Below are 7,604 nucleotides of genomic sequence, written 5' to 3'. Positions count from 1 at the left end.
TGGAGCTGGCGACACGGCAGGAAGCGGCAGGAAGAACGCTCTCCCTCCGGCTGCCCTTCCTCCCCGGGAAAGGAGGGTCGCAGGAGTCGGGGCGAGAAGCCCGTTACTGCCACCTTATTTGAAATGTCCGGGCTTGCTGTGCGGACGCGCGCTCTGTTCTTTGGAAAGAAGTGGGCCACGTAGGCAGACCTCGGTGCCCACTGGATCGTCACGGACTCACAGGGCCGGGGCTAGGCGCCAGCGTGGGGACGCCCCCAAAGGAGGAACCGGACCCCCAGGGGTCCCGCTTTCCCGTCAGGGCGGACCCCGGGGACAGGAACCGAGCCCTTCCCAGGGTGCTGTAGGGAGACATGACTCCATGGCAAAGTCTGGGCTGCCCAGGGCTGATCCCCGCACCCGCTGGATTAACCGGCCCGGCTCTGCCCATCTGTGCTAAACTGACACCTGCCCCTCCCACATGGATGCACCCGGAGCCGGTTCGGTGGAGCCCGGGTGTCAACAGGACTCGTGCTCCTTGGTCTCCACCACACCCTCTTTGCTGGGCCTCTGCGTTGCATCCACAGGGATGTGACAATCCGGCTGCTCCAAGTGTTTACTGGATTTGCCCTCCCACGCCGCCCTCTCCGTCTCCGGCTGGGCTCTATATAAGCCCCGCCAAGCCCAGCGGGAGAGTCAGGGTGAGGATCAGCTCCACGTGCCTCGAGATCCATCAGCCTCGCAGCCAGAGCACAAAGGACTTGGGTGAGTTGAGGGAGTCTCCACCAGCAGCTGGGACAGAGGAGAACACGGTGTCCCACGGGGCGGAGGCGGGGCTGAGAGGCAGTGTGAGCTAGTGGGTAGAGCTGGGGAGGGGAGAGGCTGCGAGTCAGGACCCCTGGATCAGTCGGGATCTCTGCAGCTGGGGGTTTAAGGATGGTTGGGGGCAGTGAGAGTTGGTTTCCTGGTGGCCTGGGTTGTAACCGGGGATAACGTGGTTTTTAAATGGGACCCACGTGGCGTATATCAGGCCCATGCGGTTTGGGCGAGGGCTGACCCAGCCCTCCCACCCATTCGGAGAGAGGAAACCCCCTCTAATGGAGTCCAGGGACACTGGTTTGCGCACGGACCGAACGCGGCTCCCAGCCCGTGTCATGGTGCCCTCGCTCACGCCCATCGTCCCCACAATGGCTCATCAGAGGCCAACAGCTCATCGCTGCATTTCCTGGGGCCCGTCCCCTGAGCCCCCTGCCACGTGCCCAATATCAAGGCAATCCAGGTCCAGGCTGAACCTCTCCAGTCCGGCACCCTTGGGAGCAGACGGGTGGCGAACCAGCGAATGTGCTGGACCATGGGAGGCTGGTCCTGTCGAGCAGCATGACCAGCACGGCCGTGGCTTGCTGGGCTGGAGAAGATGTTGAGGGATAAATGAGAACTAACCGCAGGGAGCACGGAGAGCCAGGCCTGCTGGCTGTAAAAGAACGTTATGGGACCGCGGGAAACGTGGCCAGAGCCGTGCTGTGTGCACACCCGGCTCGCTCACACCCTGCCGGACCAGGGGTGTTGCCGGACCAGAGAGGTTCCTCCTGCAATGCCCTGGATTGAGCAGCACTTGGCCCCGGAAAGCTGGTCGTTCACGTTCACGGCAGCCGAGCGCTCGCCCTGCAGTGAATGCTTTGGAGGCGTGTTGGGGGTAGCGGGAGGGGGTGGGCTCCGGGGGCAGCATGGGGTGGGGAGGGTCCATGGGATGTGGGGAGGGATTCAGGCCTCAGGAGGAGCCATGGAGGAGGCGAATCCCTGCCCCACATCTCCCCCCTCTCCCCACTGCAGGAGGACCCAGACGCAGCCATGGCTCTGAGAGGTTCCTGCCCCACACTGCTGCTGCCCCTCGTCCTGCTGGGGGCCTGGCTGGCCCTGGCCAGCGGGCAGCGCCCGAAGGGGACGTACGACATGTTCGTGAGGAAGCACTGGGACAACCCGAAGACGCCAGTGAACAGCAGCGCACCTCCAATCACGGGGGGCGGAGGGGGCGGAGGGGGCGGTCCCCCGGCCTCGTCCGCGTACTGCGACCTGCAGACCCGGGCCCGGGGCATCCAGGGCAGCAACATCTTCATCCACGAGCGCCTCGCCGTCATCAGCAGCCTCTGCAAGAAGGGGGGCAGGCCCCTCCCCCGCGGCCGCCGCATCAGCAAAAAGCCCCTGAGCCTCACCCGCTGCAGGGCTGCCCCGGGGGGAGGGGGGCTACATGGAGAAGAGCATGTCCCGCCGCATCGTCGTCGTCTGCAGGAACAAGCGCCCCGTGCGCCTCCTGAGAGTCGTCAGCCCCTCATCCTGGCTGTAGAGAGCCGGGGACGGGCGCTCGCCTGGATCCTCCCCCTCCCGCCCTGCTCCTCGCACCGCTCTGTCCACACCGGCCTGTCCTCCCTCCGCCCTCTGCTGCCCGCTGGGCCGTAGGGCCGCCCCTTCCCCGCCCCCTCGCCCCCCTGCCCCACAGAAACGAGGCCTCCCAGCCTGGCCCTCCTGAGATCCCGGGCTCCGCCTGAGCGCGGCTGATCCCCGCTCCCCGCCATGTGCCCTTAGCCGCGTCCCGGTGCGGGGCCGGTTCCCCTCTGTCTGCGACTTCCTGGGCTTCCTAAGCGCAATAAACGGACCCGCCAAGCAGCCGCCGGTGTGTGTGTGCGATGCCTTGTGGGGCCCAGGGACGGGAGGGGAGCCCGGGAGTTCAGACAGCCCCCTCGGCCCCAGTGCTGATCTGCTGGGAGTTCCTAGAGACCTAAAATCCAGGGTGGGAAGAGACCTCAGGAGCCGTCGAGTCCAGCCCCCTGCCCAAAGCAAGACCAGCCCGACTCAGTCAGCCCAGCCAGGGCTTGGTCCAGCCGGGACTTAAACACCTCCAGGAGATTCCATCCCCTCCCCAGGGAACCCAGCCCAGGGCTTCCCCATCCACCTGGGGAAAGAGTTTGTCCTAAGATCCAACCTAGACCTGCCCCACTGCAACTGGAGCCCATTGCTCCTTGTTCTGCATCCGCCCCCACTGAGAACAGCCTCTCGCCAGCCTCTCTGGACCCCCTGCAGGGAGTTGCAGGCTGCTCTCAGATCCCCCCTCGCTCTCCTCTTCTGCAGACTGAACAAGCCCCAGTCCCTCAGCCTCTCCTCATAGGTCGTGTGCTCCAGCCCCGAATCATTTTAGTTACCCTGGTCTAGCCAGTTAGACAACTCGGTGATGGATGGACCAAGCACCCTTGGGACATAGGACAGATAAGGGGGGCCTGGGAGTCTGGGGGGCTCCTCTAGTGGCACAGCAGACAAGGTATCCACCTCCAGCAGCTTTAGAACTAACACAAGAAGCTTTTCTTCACTCAGTGCACAGTCAACCTGTGGAACTCCTCGCCGGGGGATGTTGTGAAGATGAGGATTTTAACAGGGTTCAGAAAAGAGCCAGATAAATTCATAGAGGTTGAGTCTGTCAGTGGCTATTACCCAGGATGGGTGTCCCTGGCATCTGTATGTCACAGGCTGAGTATGGGCGATGGGGAGGGGTCACTGGATGGTTCCCTGCTCTGTTCCCTCCCTCTGGGGCACCTGGCACTGTCCACCGTGGGCCGACAGGACACTGGGCTGGATGGGCCTTCGGTCTGGCCCGGCCTGGCTGTTCCTATGTTCTTATGAGCATCTCTGGGGGCAGGAGGGGACCACGGGAGAGAAAGGGGTTGGCACCCACCTGTCTCCCACCCACCGCTGGCCACAGAGATACGGTGTCTGCGCCCCTCACCCCCTGCTGCCCGGCAGTGCGTCAGTCCGTGTTTGGACGGTGCCTGAGCTCGCCCAGGAGAGAGCCCCAGCTGGAGTCCTGCCGGGCCAAGGAGGGGGCGGCTCTCACTGGGCAGCCACCTGAGACGATCCGCAGGAACGCGACTGGTTCTAGCCTCCCTAGGGCCACGTTCCCGTCCAGATCCCAGCAACCCCCCTAACCACTCACTGACCGCGAGGCGTGTCACAAATACAGCTGGGCGCACGGATGCACCCCAATTCCTCTTGCCATTGGACCCCCCCGTCCTCAACACCCCCTTTACCTCCCCCTCGCTCTGCCGCCCGGACACGAACGTCCCTCGGGGCCTTTCCCCGCCGCCCCCGATCCCGGCTCAGTCACCAGCCACGTCCCACCCTGGAACACACACAGATCCACGGGGACTTGCCCCCAGTCCCTCCGGCTCTAGGCGGGAGGTTCGTCCTCCTACAGAGGAAATACCTTGAGTGGGGTGGGGTCTTTCTGCTCCCCGATGAGTCAGGCCCCTGTCGCCCGTCCCTGGCATCACCCCACTCCTCCATGCAGGCTGCTCTGTGTCTGCAGGCCGGGCAGCGCCGCCTAGTGGTAACTGCGGCAGGAGTTTTGGTGGCAGCATGCACTCCTCTAGGCCAGTGGGGCGGCCCCCCCACACGGAGAGAGTCCCCCGGGCGGGAGTTGGCAGCCAGGCTGAGGGCAGAGTCCTCCCGTCACTCTCGAACGCTCTGCCCCAGAGCTAGGTGGGCGTGGCCACGTCTCCAATTGGGGCGGACTTTCCCGAGGACGATGCTCGTTCCCAGGGTCGAGTAGCCCTCACGTCAGGGCAGGAAAGGCCTCCCAGGTCTCCCTGTCGACTCTGCTTTCTTCCCTGCCCGGGTCTCTCCCGCTCAGCCCGTCCTTCCAGAGCAGAGCCACGCAGACCGGAGAGGTCTAGAGACCACGAGCCGCGAGGGGAGACGGAAGGAATTGGGCTTAGAATCATCGAGCTGGAAGAGACCTCAGGAGGCATCGAGTCCAGCCCCCTGCCCAAAGCAGGACCAGCCCGACTCAACCATCCCACCAGGGCTTGGTCAAACTGGGACTTAAACGCCTCTAGGGATGGAGATTCCACCCCCTCCCTGAGGAACCCAGCCCGGCGCTTCCCACCCGCCTAGGGAAAGTTTTTCCTGATCTCCAACCTAGACCTGCCCCACTGCAACCTGAGCCCATTGCTCCTTGTTCTGCCCCCACTGAGAACAGCCTCTGGCCAGCCTCTCTGGACCCCCTGCAGGGAGGTGCAGGCTGCTCTTACCCCCCCCCCCCCCACTCTTGTTTAGTTTAGAAAAGAGAAAACGGAGAGGGGACAGGAGCGCGGTTTTCAGGTATCTAAACGGGTGTCCCAAGGAGGAGGGGGGCTTGTTCCCCTTGGCCTGTGAGGACGGGGCAAGCAGCAATGGGCTTACACTGCAGCCAGGGAGGTTGAGGCTGGACATGAGGAAACACGTCCTGCCTGTCGGGGGTCAAACACTGGAATCAATTGCCCAGGGGGGTTGTGGAATCCCTGGAGATATGGAGGAGGAGCTTGGACAGACACCTGGCAGGGACGGGCTAGATCAGTGGTCTCCAACCATTTGAGGTTGCCGGGCACCAGGGGCGGGGACGCTTGCATGCCTGGGCGGGGCCCCCCCATAGCCGCGTGCCCGGGGGCAGGGCCCCCATGCGCCGTGCAAGTGGGACCGGCACCTCCCCCCAAGTGCCACGTGCCCGGGGCCGGCGCCCCCCCCCCAAGTGCCCCGGGGCCGGCACCCCCCCCCAAGCGCCACGTGCCCATGGTCGGCACCCCCCCCCAAGTGCCCCGGGGCCGGCACCCCCCCCCCAAGCGCCACGTGCCCATGGTCGGCACCCCCCCCCCAAGTGCCCCGGGGCCGGCACCCCCCCCCCAAGCGCCACGTGTCTGGGGCCGGCACCCCCCCCCCAAGCGCCACGTGCCCATGGTCGGCACCCCCCCCCCAAGTGCCCCGGGGCCGGCACCCCCCCCCAAGCGCCACGTGCCCGGGGCCGGCGCCCCCCCCCAAGTGCCCCAGGGCCGGCACCCCCCCCAAGCGCCGCGTGTCTGGGGCCGGCACCCCCCCCCAAGCGCCGCGTGCCTGGGGCCGGTGCCCCCCCCAAGCGCCGCGCAAGTGGGACCGGCACCTCCCCCCAAGTGCCGCGTGCCCGGGGCCGGCACCCCCCCCCCAAGCGCCGCGTGCCCGGGGCCGGCGCCCCCCCCCCAAGCGCCGCGTGCCCGGGGCCGGCGCCCCCCCCCCAAGCGCCGCGTGCCCGGGGCCAGTGCCCCCCCCAAGCGCCGCGCAAGTGGGACCGGCACCTCCCCCCAAGTGCCGCGTGCCCGGGGCCGGCACCCCCCCCCCAAGTGCCCCGGGGCCGGCACCCCCCCCCCAAGCGCCACGTGCCCATGGTCGGCGTCCCACCCCAAGTGCCCCGGGGCCGGCGCCCCCCCCAAGCGCCGCGTGTCTGGGGACAGCGCCCCCCCCCCCAAGCGCCACGTGTCTGGGGCCGGCGCCCCCCCCCAAGCGCTACGTGTCTGGGGCCGGCGCCCCCCCCAAGCGCTACGTGTCTGGGGCCGGCACCCCCCCCAAGCGCCACGTGTCTGGGGACGGCGCCCCCCCCCAAGCGCCACGTGTCTGGGGACAGCGCCCCCCCCCAAGCGCCACGTGTCTGGGGCCGGCGCCCCCCCCCAAGCGCTACGTGTCTGGGGCCGGCACCCCCCCCCCAAGCGCCACGTGTCTGGGGACGGCGCCCCCCCCAAGCGCCACGTGTCTGGGGACGGCGCCCCCCCCAAGCGCCACGTGTCTGGGGACAGCGCCCCCCCCCCCAAGCGCCACGTGTCTGGGGCCGGCGCCCCCCCCAAGCGCTACGTGTCTGGGGCCGGCACCCCCCCCCCAAGCGCCACGTGTCTGGGGACGGCGCCCCCCCCAAGCGCCACGTGTCTGGGGACAGCGCCCCCCCCCAAGCGCCGCGTGTCTGGGGCCGGCGCCCCCCCCCCAAGCGCCACGTGTCTGGGGACAGCGCCCCCCCCCCAAGCGCCACGTGTCTGGGGCCGGCACCCCCCCCCCCAAGCGCCACGTGTCTGGGGACAGCGCCCCCCCCCAAGCGCTACGTGTCTGGGGCCGGCACCCCCCCCCAAGCGCCACGTGTCTGGGGACGGCGCCCCCCCCAAGCGCCACGTGTCTGGGGACAGCGCCCCCCCCAAGCGCCACGTGTCTGGGGCCGGCGCCCCCCCCAAGTGCCGCGTGTCTGGGGCCGGCGCTCCCCCCCCAAGCGCCGCGTGTCTGGGGACGGCGCCCCCCCCAAGCGCCGCGTGTCTGGGGCCGGCGACCCCCCAAGCGCCACGTGTCTGGGGCCGGCGCCCCCCCCAAGCGCTACGTGTCTGGGGACGGCGCCCCCCCCCAAGCGCCACATGTCTGGGGACAGCGCCCCCCCCCAAGCGCCACGTGTCTGGGGCCGGCGCCCCCCCAAGCGCTACGTGTCTGGGGCCGGCACCCCCCCCAAGCGCCACGTGTCTGGGGACGGCGCCCCCCCCAAGCGCCACGTGTCTGGGGACAGCGCCCCCCCCCCCAAGCGCCACGTGTCTGGGGCCGGCGCCCCCCCCAAGCGCTACGTGTCTGGGGCCGGCACCCCCCCCCAAGCGCCACGTGTCTGGGGACGGCGCCCCCCCCCCAAGCGCCACGTGTCTGGGGCCGGCGCCCCCCCCAAGTGCTACGTGTCTGGGGCCGGCACCCCCCCCCAAGCGCCACGTGTCTGGGGACGGCGCCCCCCCCAAGCGCCACGTGTCTGGGGACAGCGCCCCCCCCAAGCGCCACGTGTC

At 68.7% G+C, this 7,604-nt stretch overlaps 1 long non-coding RNA gene across 1 annotated transcript; it reads left to right on the top strand.

Moving 5' to 3' along the window:
* Positions 1 to 448: 448 nt before the first annotated feature.
* On the top strand, positions 449 to 2,637 carry LOC142821225 (uncharacterized). The gene is made up of 2 exons (XR_012898127.1): positions 449 to 741; positions 1,807 to 2,637. It is a non-coding gene; the product is annotated as an uncharacterized LOC142821225 (long non-coding RNA).
* Positions 2,638 to 7,604: the final 4,967 nt, after the last annotated feature.

The sequence above is a fragment of the Pelodiscus sinensis genome, chromosome 30 (assembly GCF_049634645.1).
Source record: "Pelodiscus sinensis isolate JC-2024 chromosome 30, ASM4963464v1, whole genome shotgun sequence".
Taxonomy (NCBI): domain Eukaryota; kingdom Metazoa; phylum Chordata; order Testudines; family Trionychidae; genus Pelodiscus; species Pelodiscus sinensis.
The sequence above is the reverse complement of the archived record's forward strand: the minus strand, read 5'-3'. Positions and strand labels throughout refer to the sequence as shown.